Raw genomic sequence first — 9,333 nt, forward strand, 5'->3', positions numbered from 1 at the left:
GTGTATAATATCTTGTATGTTTGAGGAATTTGTGTTGTTTTGAATTTGGCGCCCTGCATTTCAACTGGCTGCTGTCGAGGTGGGACGCTACCGTTGTACCAGAGAGAGGCTTGTTACCTCAAATATTTCTGTTGTTCATTTTTAATACATTTGGTCAAATTTTGAAAATTCCTGTTTTCACTGTCGTTACGGGGTATTGTGATGTCGTTGCGGGGTATTGTGATGTCGTTACGGGGTATTGTGATGTCATTACGGGGTATTGTGATGTCATTACGGGGGTATTGTGATGTCATTACGGGGTATTGTGATGTCATTACGGGGTATTGTGATGTCATTACGGGTATTGTGATGTCATTACGGAGTATTGTGATGTCGTTCTGAAGGGTATTGTGATGTCGTTACGAGTATTGTGGAGTATTGTGATGTCGTTACGGGGTATTGTGATGTCGTTGCGGGTATTGTGATGTCGTTACGGGGTATTGTGATGTCGTTACAGGGTATTGTGATGTCGTTACGGGGTATTGTGATGTCGTTACAGGGTATTGTGATGTCGTTACGGGGTATTGTGATGTCGTTATCGGGGTATTGTGATGTCATTTACGGGGTATTTGTGATGTCGTTACGGGGTATTGTGATGTCGTTACGGGGTATTGTGATGTCGTTACGGGGTATTGAAAATGTCGTTCCCCTGGGTATTGTGATGTCGATTACGGGTATTGTGATGTCGTTAGGGTATTGTGATGTCGGGGTATTGTGATGTCGTTACGGGGTATTGTGATGTCGTTACGGGGTATTGTGATGTCGTTACGGGTATTGTGATGTCGTTCTGTGGTATTGTGTAGATTGATGAGAGGGATCAATCCATTTTAGAAGAAGGCTGTAACGTAACAATGTGAGGGGGGAAGAGTCAGAATGTTTAAGTGACGTTTGGACAAAGGCCTGGGTTTGGTACACGTACATTGTTGATGGTGCTGATGAAAGGAGGATGACTGAGATGACGTGGAAGAGGAGGATGAAGGTTAAAATCACCAACATGTCTGTCTGTTACGGGAACCTAGAGAGAGAGAGAGAGAGAGAGATTTATATAGTTCACAATAATCGAGCAGGAAACTCCTGTTGTGAACTTCAACAGGATACATTCCTGTGCTGCAGTAAACGGGTCTGTTGTGAGCTAAGACGGGTCTGTTGTGAGCTAGACGGGTCTGTTGTGAGCTAAACGGGTCTGTTGTGAGCTAGACGGGTCTGTTGTGAGCTAGACGGGTCTGCTTGTGAGCTAAACGGGTCTATTTGTGAGCTAGACGGGTCTGTTGTGAGCTAGACGGGTCTATTGTGAGCTAGACGGGTCTGTTGTGAGCTAGACGGGCCTGTTGTGAGCTAGACGGGCCTGTTGTGAGCGAGACGGGCCTGTTGTGAGCGAAAGACGGGTCTGTTGTGAGCGAGACGGGTCTGTTGTGAGCGAGAGCAGGTCTGTGAGCGAGACGGGTCTGTTGTAAACTAAACGGGTCTGTTGTGAGCTAAACAGATCTGTTGTGACTAGGCAGGTCTGTTATGAGCTAGGCAGGTCTGTTGTAGGCTAGACGGGTCTGTTGTAAACTCAAACGGGTCTGTTTGTAAACTAAACCAGGTCTGTTATGAACTAAACCAGGTCTGTTGTAAGCGGGAGACGGGTCTGTTTGAACTAGACGGGTCTGTTTGTGAACTAGACAGGTCTGTTATGGAACAAACGGGTCTGTTGTGAGCTAGAGCAGGTCTATTGTGAAGCTAGACAGGTCTATTGTGACTAAACAGGTCTATTGTAAGCAGAGACAGAGTCTATTGTAAGCGGGAGCCAGGTCTATTTGTGAAGCTAAACCGAGGTCTATTTGTAAGCGGGACGGAGTCTGTTGTGAGCTACAGGTCTGTTGTGACTGAGACAGGTCTGTTGTGAAGCTGACGGGTCTGTGTAGCTGGTGAGGTCTATTGTGGTGGATTAGTCTGTTGTGAGCTAGACCGGGTCTGTTGTGAGCTGGACGGGTCTGTTGTGAGCTGGACGGGTCTGTTGTGAAGCTAAGACCGAGGTCTGTTGTGAGCTGGACGGGTCTGTTGTGAACTGGGCAAGGCTGGACAGGTCTGTTGTGAGCTGGACGGGTCTGTTATGGGCTGAACGGAGTCTATTTGTGAGCTGGACAGGTCTGTTGTGAACAGACGGAGTCTGTTATGTAACTAGACAGATCTGTTATGAGCTGAATGAGTCTATTGTGACTGGAGCGGGTCTGTTGTAGCTAGACTGGGTCTGTTGTAGGCCTAGACGGAGTCTATTTAATGAGCTGGGCCTTGGTCTATTGTGAGCTAAACCCAGCGGGTCTGTTATGAGCTAAACGGAGTCTGTTAATGAGCTGAATGGTCTATTGGCATAGGCTGGGCGGAGTCTGTTGTAAACTAGACAGGTCTGTTAATGAGCTAGACTAGTCTATTATGACGAAAGTAGATCTATTGTGGCGAAACGAGTCTATTAATAATGAGACAGTCTATTGTGGCAGAACCGTCTATTAGTAAGCCCAGAGCCAGATCTATTATGTGAGACGGAGTCTGTTAATGAGCGGGACGGGTCTGTTGTGAGCGGGACGGGTCTGTTGTGAGCTGGACGGGTCTGTTGTGAGCTGGACGGGTCTGTTGTGAGCTGGACGGGTCTGTTGTGAGCTGGACGGGTCTGTTGTGAGCTGGACGGGTCTGTTGTGAGCTGGACGGGTCTGTTGTGAGCTGGACGGGTCTGTTGTGAGCTGGACGGGTCTGTTGTGAACTGGACGGGTCTGTTGTGAACTGGACGGGTCTGTTGTGAGCTGGACGGGTCTGTTGTGAGCTGGACGGGTCTGTTGTGAGCTGGACGGGTCTGTTGTGAGCTGGACGGGTCTGTTGTGAGCTGGACGGGTCTGTTGTGAGCTAGACGGGTCTGTTGTGAGCTAGACGGGTCTGTTGTGAGCTAGACGGGTCTGTTGTGAAGGCTGTCCAGTACCAGGCAAGGTTAATAACCTCAGCGGATGGATTTCTCATTCAGCTCTAATCCTAATGCTAAGAGGAAACTAAATCCCAACTACAGCTAAAGCTTTCCTTTCTGTGTCACATTTGAGCCAATCAACAGATGAGTAATGATGACTGAGGAGCCAATCACATCGTTAATGATGACTGAGGAGCCAATCAGATCATTAATGATTACTAAGGAGCCAATCAACAGATGAGTAATGATGACTGAGGAGCCAATCAGATCGTTAATGACTAAGGAGCCAATCAACAGATCGTTAAGGATGACTAAGGAGCCAATCAACAGATGAGTAATAATGACTGAGGAGCCAATCAGATCGTTAATGATGACTAAGGAGCCAATCAGCAGATCGTTAATGATGACTAAGGAGCCAATCAGCAGATCGTTAATGATGACTAAGGAGCCAATCAGCAGATCGTTAATGATGACTAAGGAGCCAATCAGCAGATCGTTAATGATGACTAAGGAGCCAATCAGATCGTTAATGATGACTGAGGAGCCAATCAACAGATGAGTAATGATGACTGAGGAGCCAATCAACAGATGAGTAATAATGACTGAGGAGCCAATCAACAGATGAGTAATGACTAAGGAGCCAATCAACAGATGAGTAATGACTAAGGAGCCAATCAACAGATGAGTAATGACTAAGGAGCCAATCAACAGATGAGTAATGGGTTTCTCCAGGTTCATCTCTCTGTGGGTGATGGCTTTGTTATGGAAGGGTTGGGAATATTGGGGAAGATGCCAGAGCTGTTAGAGTTAAAGAATAGCCAATTAGAATCTCTCTCTCTCCTACTCTAACTCAGTAGTTGGCATCAAAGCCATCAAATCATCCTAATAGATGATGTTAGATGTCGGGCCCCGACCCAGTTCCCTCTTTAGTGGAAAATGCTGACTTAGATTTCACTTTTTAATGTAATTTCTTCTCTTTTTTATATAACAGTCCTTAGATCTCTACACACACACACACACACACACACACACACACACACACACAGAGCTGAAACAGACTTTAGCCATGGAACAAATGATGGAAGCGAGAGGAGAGAGCTTCCAACACCACTAAGCTCCTTCCATCTTCCACATGTAGAACTGTTAAGTCTTCTGTTTGAAGCTTTCTTTACCTCCTCTACGGGTCTTCACCTCCTCCTGGTCTTCATCTCCTCCTCCTCCCCCTCCTCCTCCTACTCCTGGTCTTCACCTCCAACACCTCCTGGTCTTCACCTCCACCTCCCTGGTCTTCACCTCCTCCTCCTCCTGGTCTTCACCTCCTCCTCCTCCTGGTCTTCACCTCCTCCTCCTCCTGGTCTTCACCTCCTCCTGGTCTTCCCTCCTCCTCTAGGTCTTCTCCTCCTCCTCCTCTAGGTCTTCTCCTCTAGGTCTTCCTCCTCCTCCTCCTCCTCCTCCTCCTCCAGGTCTTCTCTTCCTCTAGGTCTTCTCTCCTCCTCCTCCTCTAGGTCTTCTCCTCTTCCTCCTCTAGGTCTTCTCCTCCTCCTCCAGGTCTCCTCCTCCTCCAGGTCTCCTCCTCCTCCTCCAGGTCTCCTCCTCCTCCTCCAGGTCTCCTCCTCTAGGTCTCCTCCTCTAGGTCTCCTCCTCCTCCAGGTCTCCTCCTCTAGGTCTCCTCCTCTAGGTCTCCTCCTCCTCTAGGTCTCCTCCTCTAGGTCTCCTCCTCCTCCTCTAGGTCTCCTCCTCCTCCTCTAGGTCTCCTCCTCCTCTTCTAGGTCTCCTCCTCCTCCTCCTCCTCTTCTAGGTCTCCTCCTCCTCCTCCTCCTCTTCTAGGTCTCCTCCTCCTCCTCCTCCTCTTCTAGGTCTCCTCCTCCTCCTCCTCCTCTTCTAGGTCTCCTCCTCCTCCTCCTCTTCTAGGTCTCCTCCCTCCTCCTCTTCTAGGTCTCCTCCTCCTCCTCTTCTAGGTCTTCTCCTCCTCCTCCTCCTCCAGGTCTCCTCCTCCTCCTCCAGGTCTTCTCCTCCTCCTCTACGTCTTCTCCTCCTCCTCTACGTCTTCTCCTCCTCCTCTAGGTCTTCTCCTCCTCCTCTAGGTCTTCTCCTCCTCCTCTAGGTCTTCCTCCTCCTCTAGGTCTTCTCCTCCTCCTCTAGGTCTTCTCCTCCTCCTCTAGGTCTTCTCCTCCTCCAGGTCTTCTCCTCCTCCAGGTCTCTCCTCCTCCAGGTCTTCCCTCCTCCAGGTCTTCTCCTCCTTCCCCTCATTTAGCAGTAAAACACATGACCCTCGTTTAGCAGTAAAACACATGACCCTCGTTTAGCAGTAAAAGTTGTTTTCCTTCATGGGTTATTTGATTTAATTGTCCTTTATTTTGTTTGAGACATAAATACTGAACGTGAATCCGGTGTGTTTAGAGCCTTTAGAAAGCCATACCCAGGCTAGCATCTTTAGAAAGCCATACCCAGGCTAGCATCTGTAGAAAGCCATACCCAGGCTAGCATCTGTAGAAAGCCATACCCAGGCTAGCATCTTTAGAAAGCCATACCCAGGCTAGCATCTGTAGAAAGCCATACCCAGGCTAGCATCTGTAGAAAGCCATACCCAGGCTAGCATCTTTAGAAAGCCATACCCAGGCTAGCATCTTTAGAAAGCCATACCCAGGCTAGCATCTGTAGAAAGCCATACCCAGGCTAGCATCTGTAGAAAGCCATACCCAGGCTAGCATCTGTAGAAAGCCATACCCAGGCTAGCATCTTTAGAAAGCCATACCCAGGCTAGCATCTTTAGAAAGCCATACCCAGGCTAGCATCTTTAGAAAGCCATACCCAGGCTAGCATCTTTAGAAAGCCATACCCAGGCTAGCATCTTTAGAAAGCCATACCCAGGCTAGCATCTTTAGAAAGCCATACCCAGGCTAGCATCTTTAGAAAGCCATACCCAGGCTAGCATCTTTAGAAAGCCATACCCAGGCTAGCATCTTTAGAAAGCCATACCCAGGCTAGCATCTTTATAAAGCCATACCCAGGCTAGCATCTTTAGAAAGCCATACCCAGGCTAGCATCTTTAGAAAGCCATACCCAGGCTAGCATCTTTAGAAAGCCATACCCAGGCTAGCATCTTTAGAAAGCCATACCCAGGCTAGCATCTTTAGAAAGCCATACCCAGGCTAGCATCTTTAGAAAGCCATACCCAGGCTAGCATCTGTAGAAAGCCATACCCAGGCTAGCATCTTTAGAAAGCCATACCCAGGCTAGCATCTTTAGAAAGCCATACCCAGGCTAACATCTTTAGAAAACCATACCCAGGCTAGCATCCGTTATTCAGCTGAGACACAGACCCTGCAGGACGACACACACACACATCCTCAGTCCTGCTGGGTTCAAAGGCTTCCCTCTGACTCTGGAATCCCAAAATGACTACCGGGAGTGGGGGACAAGTGGCAGGTCTGAGAAATGACTACCACGTATATCAACCAATTGTCCAGGGCACTAGAACAGTCTGCAGCATCCGGCCTCCCCCTGCTAGAATCTGAAGTAAAATGTCTACTGTTTGCTGATGATCTGGTCCTTCTGTCCCCAACCAAGGAGGGTCTACAGCAGCACCTAGATCTGTCCCCAACCAAGGAGGGTCTACAGCAGCACCTAGATCTGTCCCCAACCAAGGAGGGTCTACAGCAGCACCTAGATCTGTCCCCAACCAAGGAGGGTCTACAGCAGCACCTAGATCTTATGCACAGATTCTGTCAGACCTGGGCCCTGACAGTAAATCTCAGTAAGACAAAAAATAATGGTGTTCCAATAAAGGTCCAGTCACCAGGACCACAAATACAAATTCCATCTAGAAACCGTTGCCCTGGAGCCCACAGAAAACTATACAGACCTCGGCCTAAACATCAGCGCCACAGGTAACTTCCACAAAGCTGTGAACGATCTGAGAGACAAGGCAAGAAGGGCCTTCTATGTCACCAAAAGGAACATAAATTTCAACATACCAATTAGGATTTGGCTAAAAATACTTGAATCGGTTATCTAACTCATTGCCCTTTATGGTTGTGAGGTCTGGGGTCCGCTCACCAACCAAGACTTCACAAAATGGGACAAACACCAAATTGAGACTCTGCACGCAGAATTCTGCAAAAATATCCTCCGTGTACAACGTAGAACACCAAATAATGCATGCAGAGCAGAAGTAGGCCAATATAATGATCAAAATCCAGAGAAGAGCAGTTATTAAATTCTATAACCACCTAAAAGGAAGCGATTCCCAAACCTTCCGTAACAAAGCCATCACCTACAGAGAGATGAACCTGGAGAAGAGACCCCTAAGCAAGCTGGTCCTGGGGCTCTGTTCACAAACACAAACACACCCTACAGAGCCCCAGGACAACAGCACAATTAGACCCAACCAAATCATGAGAAAACAAAAAGATAGTTCTTTCTAATGTGTCAAGAAAGTATTGAGAAAGGCCGCTGGCAGACCAGCTGATAGTATCAGAGCTAATGGAAGTGTATTCTGATTCCTGTCACTTGTATCCAGCTTCATGTTTTATAGCACTGATAATGTTATAGCCATATGCTGCTACCAGTGTGTGTGTGTGTGTGTGTGTGTTTTCCTCTCTGCAGTAGTAGCAGCTTTCATGGTTCATTCAATATCAGCTGGGAGACACACACACACACACTAACAAGAGAAGCAACCGCAAAAAGGCTCAGCCAAGCTCGCTCACGCTGACAGACAGACATTCTTTCACCAAATGTGTTTTTAAAATCCCCTCAGCCCAAGTGGGATACGCTTCCCTAATAGTTTAACGGTGAAGACAAAGGTTTCCCAATCAGTAGACCAGGGTTCAGATCCCCCCCCCGCTCCCAATCAGTAGACCAGGGTTCAGATCCCCCGCTCCCAATCAGGAGACCAGGGTTCAGATCCCCCCCGCTCCCAATCAGGAGACCAGGGTTCAGATCCCCCCCGCTCCCAATCAGTAGACCAGGGTTCAGATCCCCCCGCTCCCAATCAGGAGACCAGGGTTCAGATCCCCCCCGCTCCCAATCAGTAGACCAGGGTTCAGATCCCCCCCGCTCCCAATCAGTAGACCAGGGTTCAGATCCCCCCCGCTCCCAATCAGGAGACCAGGGTTCAGATCCCCCCCGCTCCCAATCAGGAGACCAGGGTTCAGATCCCCCCGTTCCCAATCAGGAGACCAGGGTTCAGATCCCCCATTCCCAATCAGGAGACCAGGGTTCAGATCCCCCCCCGCTCCCAATCAGGAGACCAGGTTCAAACCCCCCATTCCCAATCAGGAGACCAGGGTTCAGATCCCCCGTTCCCAATCAGGAGACCAGGGTTCAGATCCCCCGCTCCCAATCAGGAGACCAGGGTTCAGATCCCCCATTCCCAAGCAGTAGACCAGGGTTCAGATCCCCCTCGTTCCCAATCAGGTGACCAGGGTTCAGATCCCCCCGTTCCCAATCAGTAGACCGGGGTTCAAATCCCCCCTTCCCAATCAGGAGACCAGGGTTCAGACCCCCCATTCCCAATCAGTAGACCAGGGTTCAGATCCCCCATTCCCAATCAGGAGACCAGGGTTCAGATCCCCCATTCCCAATCAGTAGACCAGGGTTCAGATCCCCCCGTTCCCAATCAGGAGACCAGGGTTCAGATCCCCCCATTCCCAATCAGGAGACCAGGGTTCAGATCCCCATTCCCAATCAGGAGACCAGGGTTCAGATCCCCCATTCCCAATCAGGAGACCAGGGTTCAGATCCCCCCATTCCCAATCAGGAGACCAGGGTTCAGATCCCCCCGCTCCTAATCAGGAGACCAGGGTTCAGATCCCCCCGTTCCCAATCAGGAGACCAGGGTTCAGATCCCCCGTTCCCAATCAGGAGACCAGGGTTCCAGATCCCCCGTTCCCAATCAGGAGACCAGGGTTCAGATCCCCCATTCCCAATCAGGTGACCAGGGTTCAGATCCCCCGCTCCCAATCAGGAGACCAGGGTTCAGATCCCCCGCTCCCAATCAGGAGACCAGGGTTCAGATCCCCCGCTCCCAATCAGTAGACCAGGGTCAGATTCCCAATCAGGTGACCAGGGTTCAGATCCCCCCCGCTCCCAATCAGTAGACCAGGGTTCAGATCCCCCCCGCTCCCAATCAGGAGACCAGGGTTCAGATCCCCCGTTCCCAATCAGTAGACCAGGGTTCAGATCCCTCTCCTCGTTCCCAATCAGTAGACCAGGGTTCAGATTCCCAATCAGGTGACCAGGGTTCAGATCCCCCATTCCCAATCAGTAGACCAGGGTTCAGATCCCCCGTTCCTAATCAGGAGACCAGGGTTCAGATCCCCCCATTCCCAATCAGGAGACCAGGGTTCAGATCCCCA

This window comes from Oncorhynchus keta, unplaced genomic scaffold (genome assembly GCF_023373465.1).
Source record: "Oncorhynchus keta strain PuntledgeMale-10-30-2019 unplaced genomic scaffold, Oket_V2 Un_contig_27244_pilon_pilon, whole genome shotgun sequence".
Classification (NCBI taxonomy): Eukaryota; Metazoa; Chordata; class Actinopteri; order Salmoniformes; family Salmonidae; genus Oncorhynchus; species Oncorhynchus keta.